Source organism: Hibiscus syriacus, unplaced genomic scaffold, assembly GCF_006381635.1.
Source record: "Hibiscus syriacus cultivar Baekdansim isolate YM2019G1 unplaced genomic scaffold, ASM638163v2 tig00110637_pilon, whole genome shotgun sequence".
Classification (NCBI taxonomy): domain Eukaryota; kingdom Viridiplantae; phylum Streptophyta; class Magnoliopsida; order Malvales; family Malvaceae; genus Hibiscus; species Hibiscus syriacus.
Genome location: NW_024062808.1, coordinates 833,975 through 845,042, shown reverse-complemented (window position 1 = coordinate 845,042; position 11,068 = coordinate 833,975). Strand labels below are relative to the sequence as shown.

The 11,068-nt window shown below is 35.4% G+C and overlaps 2 pseudogenes; both read right to left on the bottom strand.

Annotated features, from left to right (window-relative positions):
* Positions 1-731: 731 nt before the first annotated feature.
* Positions 732-4,956, bottom strand: LOC120136787 (annotated as a pseudogene).
* Positions 4,957-5,470: 514 nt separating this feature from the next.
* On the bottom strand, positions 5,471-7,509 carry LOC120136840 (annotated as a pseudogene).
* Positions 7,510-11,068: the final 3,559 nt, after the last annotated feature.

Below are 11,068 nucleotides of genomic sequence, written 5' to 3'. Positions count from 1 at the left end.
AAATATTAGAGCCGCCACCGATCATTTATTTTTTTCAAAATTCGATTGATCGGACATCATCTTACTTGATTTGCGTTTTACCAAAAATATGTCGGATTCGAGAGTCAGTTACAATCAAGGAATGATTAACACCCTTGAACTGTCCTTTCGATACCATTCAATTTTTCGGTTGTCTTAATTGCGAAAATTTAAATTTAAAAAAAATTCAATTCAAACCGATTAAATTTTATCGATTGAAATTGTTCCTAAAAAAGTCAACAAGATTAGATTAAATAAATCAAAGAGAGAGAAAAAATATTAAGAGAAATAAAATAAAAAAAAATAAAAAAGTTAAATCTTAAAAATAATAAAATAGACGAGTGTAAAGAAATATATATATATAAACAATGTAAAAAAGAAATAATAAAGAAAATGAAATAAATCAAAATTTATGGATCAAATTAATGTTAAAAATGAACTACAAGAGAAAAAATAAAATTAAGGGGTTAATTTGCAAAATATAAAAAATATAAACAAGAAATAAATTGAAATAATTGAAAATTCGAAGACACAATTGAAACAGGTGACCAAAATAAATTACACTTCAAAAGTCCAGAGACTGCAGAAATAATTTAATTATTTGCACAAAGATCCCTCGACTATAAATAGCTAAAAAACCAAAAATATCATTTCTTACCCATTCCTTAAAAAAATCCCGAACCTTGAAAAAAAAACCTCTCAACTCTCCCCATCTGGCCAAAGGCCAGCCACCGCTCTGGCGACACCCCGCTCTGGCGACACCCCCACCGTGCCAGCCACCGTTTTTTTTTCAAAAAGAATATATTATATGTTTTTCAAACTGTTGTCTAAACAAACCCCGGACGAAAATGGGTCTCTAAAGCCTCAATACTAAATAAAATGAAAAGAAAAATCATATTGTCTGGGAAATTCTGAGAATCACGTTCAAGGTATTCTTGCGTGGCAAGTTAGTATTAAACTTCCCCGCACGAATTCGGCAAAACTTGCAACAAAACCACCCATTTGGTACCTCAAGGGAGGAAAAACAACAAACCCAAGGCTACTACAACATATGCGATCGGATTAACTCTTCCCGGAGAGGCGGACGGATCGCACTCTTCACTGAGCCAGTTTCAAAAGAAAAATAACACAGGAAATCACAGCCTATGACCTTATTCCAGGAAGAACAAAAAGATGATAAGAAAAGAGAACTTGTGACAAAAAAAAATCTCTCCTTATTGTTCCGTTGCGAATACGAGCAAAATTGTTGAGAATCCTCTGCGTTACATTTACGAGCCGTCTTAGACTAGGACCACAGGTGTTCTCTTCTATATTCTCTCACAATCACAGGCACACTTGTAGGCGGAATCTAAAACAAGAACAGCAGCTAATTAATTTAGAAGTACTTGCAAAAAAATAAATAAATAAATAAAGGGATTTATCTGCAAAAGCGTTTTTATGATCGCGCTGCATTTGCTATGTTTGCACACATAATGAACATTACAACAATCAATTGCGGCAACGAAGACTGGGAAAGAAAAATCACCAACTTAAAGGATATTCCATGCTTCTAAATAGTGATACCCCTACTAAGTTTTTCTTATCTAAGTCTTAATCCAATCATGTTGCTTTTCAAACTAAAAGAAGCATTATAATAAAATCATAACTTACCATGCCATAATCTGTGATTATCATGGAGACATAATCTGAAGGTGTTGCATCGTAACTGTCAATGAAAAAGTTCATATTGTCATCTCTTAGAAGATGCACTAGTTCTACATTCATCAAACTATAACACTTGCACTAAATTCAAAAGCTGCAGATTTTCTCGATTGACCAAACCATCTAAGTCGCTGATATCATCTCTGCCATGAACCTTTGAAATGGCATCCGGGTTGCCTGCAACAAATGGAACAAATACTTAAGCCACATCAATTTAGGTGATCAAAATGAGGAATCAAGTGTAGACCGAGCAAAAGCCGAATCCAAAATATATTTTGGGAAATGCCTACCAAGTTCATTAAAACAGATTGAATCAAGCTGCACCCTTTCATGAAATTTATATGCTTCACAACACACTAATACTGGTACACGGAATGCATGAGCAACCATAGCAACACAAGCAGTCCCAACTCTTGAGTAAACTGTTCCATTAGACAAGACCGATGAAGCACCAAGAAAGGTGCGAGTAACCTCTTGCATGATACAAGAAACAGCATTTACATGAGTGTATGTACAGCTAAGGCCCTTCCTCACCAACCTACGTAGTAAGAGTTGTCCTTCAAGCTTTGGACGAGAGTCGACCACTACTACACGGAATTGTTTGCCAAGTTCATGGGCATGCAATAAAATCATCTCAACTGAAGAGGATGCACCATATGTGAGAAGAACGTCACCATCTCGAATCTTTGTAACATCATGTTTGACTATCACCTTCTCTGTAATGATGATCTTTTCATTTATGAAACGATCAATATCTGAAATAAGTGTATCTTTTGCTTCTGGTTCAGACACAGCCAGTGGTAACTTTGCAATTCGATTCTTTAGAAACTTGATTGCATTGCCCATACTAACCGAGAGTGGTCTGCATTCAATCAAGAAAGAAGCATAACTACTTATCCTTGCAGTTAAGTCTCTGATTAGAGTTTTTTTCTGGTGGAGTTGAGTAATCCTTGATAGCCTCTTTGAATGCTTGAAACACCACAATACAACGTGCATTCCCACCCCATATATCACCAGACAAATACTGCAATCCAACCTGACAAAGCAACAAAAATTCATTGGTACTGCTATCTCTTTGATACAATGCTCAACTATATCTGATCTACTAAACAAAACCACAAGAGATGCCGAAATAAAAAACCGGTAAAGCATGATTTTCCAAGAACATATTACTGGAAGGTAAGATACAATCTATAATTAAGTCATGTTGGGAGGAATACCTTGTAGACAGCAGGGTGAATTGGATCAAGTTCAAAAAACTTGGCCTCTAAATCCGGGAGCTGAGTTCCATGTTCGTACTGAGGCAAATGCCTGAACAATTCCACCCTATTCCTAACTTCAGTTTGTTTCACAACAGCACGCTTTTTCGCTTTCTCAACTCGGCTTGTATCATCATATTGCATTCGTGGATGAGGGGCATCTTTCTTCCTATCTTTCTCAGGTGCACGTTCACCTATCTTCTTCTCAGAAGCTGCAACTTGAGAACCATCATTCTTTTGTGAAGACATTTTTGCGGCTTTACTTGGTTTTGTATTTGCTGAGGTCACGACCTTAGATGTAGCAGTTGATGCCTTAGTCCTTTCAGCTAATAATACATTGTGATAAACAGAAACAACGTTATTAGGGATTTTTTAAAAGGTAAAATACACAAGATAAAACAAATATCTATAGCTCAACCATCAACTCATGTAGGTTTGGAATCCTGTTTTGGGAATACAGGAGTATTAGATTTACACGGAAAAAGCCATGCAATGGAAATGCAAGCATGGCTCACAAGAAAGAAGTGATTTAAACAAAGCTAATCACTGTTGCTTTGACTCCCCGTTTTTCTTGAAGCACCCTTTCCAACACTTGTGTCTGAAAATTTTTCAAACATGGGTACTAACCTACTAGGACAGGGTCCTCCAAAGGCCCTCCAAATATAAGAAAAAACTTGAAAAAAAATGAATATACATGTTTGAGGAACAAACCCACATTCAACATTTACAGTGAAGAGCAAGGAACATAAGCATAAAAAGGAATATTCCATAGCAATATGTACCTTTTGCAACGGCCTTGGCAGCTCGTTGAGCCTCCTGCAGGGCACGTCTTTCAGCTTTAGAAGTTTTCTCTTTCAATGTCTTTGAACTAACAGGTCGATCATTCTGTATTTCAACTGATGCTCCACCAGCCTTTTCTGCGGTCAAATTTTCCCTTTCAGTTGAAATCACTTCAATTTCACAATTCTTAGAATGACAAAAGCAAGACTCTGTTACATGAAACAATACAGGGAAGATTCAGGGTGGGGCTGTAGAAACAGCTGCTCCCACTAGAATTTTGAAAATTTAAGACACTATCTTAGAAAGAAGCTATTTTCCCCTAAAATATGCAACCGAGCAAAACTCGGCACTGTAAGAACAAAATCCATGCATTGCAATGCATATGAATTGGTTGAGACTCAATATGATCATATACTTTAAAAGTATAAAACCATAAATTGTAAATATACAAATATTGATAGCAATTTCAACTTCATTACGAAATAAACATCCAACAACTCCATGAATCTGAGAAAAATAATGAAATGTAATATCTGTAAGTGAATTTTAAATCCAAACCCATTTCCCAAATTAATCCAATGGAGTTTATCAAACAAATTACACTATTTTCTAAACCCAAACCCATTTCCCAAATTAATCCAACGGAGTATAACAATCATTTCTTTTTTTTTTCTCCACAAAAGGGAAAAAAACATAACAAGAATAACGGTTTACCACTCACCGGAAATTCCCGGAGGCAAATTAACCACCGATACAGTAGTAAGCTCACTCGCGGGCACACTACTCGCCTTGACGCCCGGATAGGAGGATGGCGATTTCACGGTAACAACCTTACGACCAGGCGAGAACGACGAGGGCACGCCGTCGTTTTTATTTGGAATCGTTACCGTTCTGGAGGAATACAAGACCGCCGTCTTGGGGGAGGTCACCTGTAGAGCCGTACGAGGTACGGTGTCTGAATGGTGATGTGGCGGAGGGATCATAATGGGGGAGAATGAATCGCCGGAAGTAGAGTGATCGTTAACCTGAGTGGAAGACGGAGATTGAGGTTGGATCGGATCTTGATGACGTGGATGATCCGAAGAGGAACGCACGGGTGGCGCCGCCGAGGTAAAGAACCCAACTTGACGGACCTTCGGATCGCTGACTGTTAGAGCGGTACGGCTAGGGTCCATTCGTCGGAAAATTTTTCAGATTTTATGGTTTTAATGGAAGTGTAAAATGTAATACATTTTTGTTTTATTTAATAAACATTTGTTTATTTTTCCTCTCATTTTGTCCATTTGCTTTGCTCTTATCTCTCCACCTTATTTTTCCCTTTTTTTTATGATCTCTCACTTTCGGATTAAATGCCAAATTGGTCCCTCTACTTCTACTATAAAACCAAGTGAACCCTTACTTTCAATCATGATCAAATGAATATTTATAATCAAATAAATTTTTATTTGAAAACTATGGATCAAATAAGTTTCTATTTTTAAAAAATTAGATTAACTGGTAAAATTTATTTAAATGAGATTTTATTAATTAATTTTTTAAAAATAAGATTAGATGTGCTCGAAGATTTATTGAATAACCAATTAGTTTTTGTTTGTAATGAAATTGAATGAATGCATATCTCATACTTTGATAATTAAAAGAATGAAATATTAAAGGTTGAAATAACTAAAAAATGAAATAATTAAAATTAGGATAAACTACGTCAAATATCATCAAACTTTAAGCGCTGACTCGTTTATACGATCAAACTTTCAATTTCATCAATTTTAGCTCTAATGTTTACTTTTAAGTGTGATTACATCATTCTTGCCGTTAATGACTTAACGGGACGATGACATAACAGTTGTATACAGTGACGTTGCTGACGTGATTGTCTCACCAAAATGACATTATTTTGACGCGACTATTTAAACGCGACATCATTTTGTTAGATTCACTTGATGAAAAAAATGCTTTACATGTGATTTAAACAAGAGTTTTTCATGAGATATTATTGAAGACCCAACAGCAAACTAACTTAATAAATTATTATTTTCTTAACAAAACTAATATATATAAATATATATATATATATATATATGTTAAATAGTAGTTTGGATTAATATCATTTATTAATATTATTTTATAAATTATTTTTAAACAATAAATATTATTTATAATATAAGCATATAAAAATTAATATTTTTTTATAAATATGAAAAGAAGAAGAAGAAGAAGCAATCCCAACAAATTTAGAAACCAGACTATCCAATATACATTTTTACTTTTCTCCAAAAGTCGCTTCTTCTCTTTTGACTCTTCTGCATGGTGCTCAACCGCAACTTTATCAGTCGGTACAGCAGCAGACGTTGTTGTTGGCTGTAGTGGCGGTGGAACATCTTCATCTTTCTTATGCTGTCTTGGGAGTTTCTCTTCGATCTTATTGATGAAACCCTTCTTCTCCGGTGTCTCTGGGTGCTCTTCGAACTTTTCCACCGGGATTGTTTTTCCATCTTTCTTTTCTCCACCGATTTTCTCCTTAATCTTCTCCTTCAATCCTTTCTCGTCCTTCTTCTTCTTCTTCTTCTTCTCTCCGCCTTCACCTTATTCCTCGTCGCTAGACTGCAAATTCACACAACACATCGCGTGTTATAGTATTTGCAAATATCGGAAACTTTTTGAACATGAACATAAACATAAAAGAATTTGAAAAATACATACAGAGCTGGAACTGCTACTGGATCGGTGAAGCTTCTTGAGGAGACTGGACTTCTTCTCCTCACCTTCTTTATGTTCCTCCGTCGCCAGTGATTCTTCAATCTTAACTTTCTCGAACTCAGTGGCCAAGGCTTCTTCTTGAGGTTTGGGCTTCTTGACTAATATTTTTTTATAAATATGTTTTCAGTGTGAGGATAACTAGAGAAATAATATGATTATAAAAATAATATTAAATAAAGGGGTAAACTATATTAAATGGTCATCAAACTTTTAGGGTATTTGTATTTTAGTCACCCAACTTTTAATACTTACAAATCAACCACTGAACCTTTAGTTCGTTTTCAATAAGATTCCTGACGTTACCTACAGTTAGTTTTATCTGATGTGCCACGTTACCTTCTGTTAACCTTTCTTCTTATTCTTCTTCTTCCTCCACATGTTGCTTGGTGACAAGAAATTTGTCTTGATAACACAGAGAGAATATGAAGAGGAGCTTCATAAAGCCATGAATGCTAAGGTAGAAATTTCCATGCTGTAGAAATGTGCAGAAGATCTGGACGAGAAGATCGTATCCCTTTCGTTCAAGTGTAAAAAACTCACTGCATCAAGATTTAATGCTCAAATCTGAGTTGTTTTCCGAGCTATATAATTGAAAATAATAGTAAACGAACTAAAAATTTAATGATTGTATTACAAGTTTTAAAAGTTGGGTGACCAAAATGGAAGAGTCCTAAAAGTTTGATGACCATTTATGTGGTTTACCCTTAGATAAATGATATTTATAATACCCAAAAATCGGGTTAGTAGTTTCAGGTATAACTTTGGGCATAGAGTGCTTAAATATGATTAATTTAATCATTTGGGCCAAAGAGAAAGAGAATTGGGCTTGAGGGAAAGCCCATAAGGTGTTAAAAATGGTATTTTTTGAATTAGATCCAAAGTAAGGAGGACCAAGGGAGAAATTTACCCATACTTTGAAACAAAAGTTGATCCCTTTAATTATGCATATGTCTCACCTTGGGAAGGGGCTTCCCATTATCTTCTTCTCCTTCATCTTTTCTTCATTCTCTTCTTCCTCTCCAAATCTCCTAAAGGTGAAAGCTTTATTGTTCTACAAAGCTAGTTCGGATTTGTGAATGTAAGAAAGTTAATCTCCTCCCCTAGAGCTTCAAATCTAGCACAAAATCTTAAGGTTTGGCCATGGTGACCGAGATGGAGGTTTTAGAGAGGTTTTAATTTTAGGGCTTGTGAGTGTTCTTAGGTTGTACATAAGTGTTTAGAATCATGTTTCTACTCACTTAGAGTCTTAAAACAAGATTATAATCCCCTTATTTGCTTGTGGTTAGTGAAAGAGTTGGGAGAGAGCTCAAAGGTCAGGATAAAGAAAAGTTGGTGCTTGGGTGATCTTAGGGGTCTTTTCCTCTAGTTGGTATTAAGGTAACACATAACTAACTCCCCTCTACCGCATGTAGGTCATTAAACTATGTTTACTTGCTTGTTGTGTTCATGGGTGCAAATATGGGTCTTTGTGGGTTTTGATGAAAACATACATTTTGATGTTTTTACAATGTTAAAATAACCTATAATGATGTGATAACCTCCCATAAAACTTAACAAACGTTTAGTATCCTTAGAAAGGCTTGTGAGGGGGTTTTAGAAACCATTTTCATGCCTAAATAAGGCAATTATGGTAGGGGTATCGATACTCGAAGAAAATATCGATATTGTCTTTCATATATGTTTGAGAAAAGAGGATTATAGACTAGCAATATTTAGGGTGGGTATCGATACTCGCAAAGGCAATATTGTACTGAGGGCACTTTGCAGATTCCAATAGCCATTTTTGGTATTGGTACTCATGTGAGTATCGATACTACTCTCAACGGAAGTATTGTACTAGGAATTATTTTGAAACATCGAAGTAGTTTTCGGTATCGATACTCGGGTAGTATCGATACCCCCAAGGGAGAGTATCAATACTCTCACATGAGTATTGATACTGAGGAATTTTCCAAAACATCGAAGCAAATTTTGGTATCGATACTTGGGGCAGTATCAATACTATGAGGCCAGTACCGATACTGTCATACCCAGTATCGGCACCCTCGCTCTGGTTTGAGTAGAAAACTCTATTAATTTTATGGGTTTGGAAAGGGGGTTATAAGGGCATAGAGACTTCTCTAACAAGACTACAAGTGAGAACATCATTCGAAAATTATTAAAAATAAGAACAATTATTAATGTGGCATAAGACTAGCTTTTGTTTTTCGCTTGAGAAACAACAAGGACACCCAAGTTACTTGAGCGTATGCATATGAGATTTGAGATAGAGAATAAAAATATCTGAATTTTCTCTCCCAGTACTAAGCCACTTTAGTATCAGTGCGTATGCACTTCTGTATCAGTGCTAAGGCACTTTAGTATTAGTGCTAAGGCACTTCCGTGATATAATAGTAAGACCACAAGATGCTTTTGTATGGTGTGTTGATGCACGATAGTTTACCATGATTTAAGCTTGATGCATTTCATTGCAACGTGATTTGACTTGCTAAGCATTCGTAGCTAATGAATGCATGTAGTATAGTGGAGTTGTTTATGTGGCATTGAGCTTGTAGCTCAACTTTTGAAATTGTTTTCGTTCGCAAGTTAGTAGGTGTTAGATTTGGGAGCTATCGCCAGATAGTTGGATTCCAGATATCAATAGTTGCAAAGTATGTATTGATTTCTTTAGTGGGTATGTATTTCATAGACCCTCGTATTAATAGAGTCATAACTCTGAACATTTATTGTATTTGAGATTATTTTGGGAGCCCACCGGTTTTGTAAACTTAACTATTTTGTTCTTACTTTATTTCATTTTATTTTTATGAGATGATTTATGTTAAGAAATTTAAAAGTTTCCAAGAAAATTTTTGGATTAGCCCTCCGGTGGTCCATGTAATATCCATACCTAATCAGGCTTCGGTCGGATCGGATTTGGGTGTTACAATATTAATCCAAACTACTACTTAAAATATATATTAATTTTGTTAAGAAAATAACAAGTTATTAAGTTAGTTTGATGGATGGGTGTTTAGCATTAGATCATGATGAACTATGGGTTAAATCTCATGGAAAACAATTTTTTCATCAAGTGAATCTAACAAAACTACGTCATTTTGGACTTTTTGAGCACCAAAATAATCACGTCAAAATGATATCCTTTTAGTGAGACAGTCACGTCAGCAATGTCACAACATTCAACTGTCATGTCATCACCTCGTTAAGTCATTAACGGCGGAGTGATATAATTGTATTTAAAAGTAAATGTTAGTGCTAAAGTTGGTAAGATTAAAAGTTTTATGGTATAAACGAGCGAACGCTTAAAATTCAAAGGTATTTAATGTAGTTTACCCTAAAATTTATGTATACATATCAAAGACAAACACGACAAAGCGGGCAAAACAAACTCCCCCGCACCATTTATCTATACAAAGTCGATGGTATAAATGTTTGCATATCGTGAGAAGTCTACGATAATCTTCGTCTTCAAACTCTTCCAAACATATAACACATTACAAAAGTGATGAATTTAGAAATATTTTTGAGAATGAATATAATATATATATATATATATATATATATATATTAACAATATAACATTTTTTTTAATGAAATAGACATAAATAAAATTTTAGGATAGATATCATCAATAAAATGAAACTAATCGAAGAAAATTCATGCACATAAAGTTTCAAGGTAGGGACCTTAAATAAAATAAATGACTAAACGAAGAAAATTCGAATTTCATGGTAAATTCGTGTCCACCCAGCCCTCGATGGATCCGCACACGGTCGGTATAATTATAAAACGAGAATTAAAAATAAGATTTGAGGGTAAATCCAACGTGATATAGCAAATTCTCTCCTAATCAGCGTAAGAGCACAAAACAGACCAAACCCAGATTACAAATTCCGTGGTTCCTATTTTACTCACCGTAATTTTCAATTTGGTCTCTCAACTTTATAGATTGAGGTTTTTTTTGTCATTACATCTCACGCCATTTGACATGGCTTACAGAAATGGTTTTTTAATCGTTTAAAAGCCACGGATGTTGTAAATAAAGCCTACTCGTCGGATTTGCAGTCAACTTTGCCCACATCTTCGGCCCCTGAAAAGCATCGCCCAATGGATTTGGTGGCGGAGCTGCCCTAGATCATGAAGTCGAAGCAGACGCTGATGCCGATTAAGATAATGCAAGCTGAGGTGAGCCGCGCTGACCCTGCTGCAACCCTTGGACCAATCGGTTGGCGTCGGATAATGCAACATCAACCACGTCGGAGCAAGTTTTATAGCTTTCGTGAAGTGTTTGATCGCGGCGTTGAAATGACGGAGGAAAAGGCGGTGTCACCTTTGGCTTCGTTGGCCATGGCAGAAGAATTTGTTAGCTTCGACTTTTTCTTTGGGGAAGATGATTGTGATTTTTGAGGTTTAGTGTTATTTAGTAAAACATGGAAATTTATCCTAAATTTTAATCAATTATTTTATTTTATTTTTTACTTATCATACTTTAGCTTTTAACAATTAAAAAACTATTTCTCTAAATCACATCATAACCGCATGAGAAGTTTAAT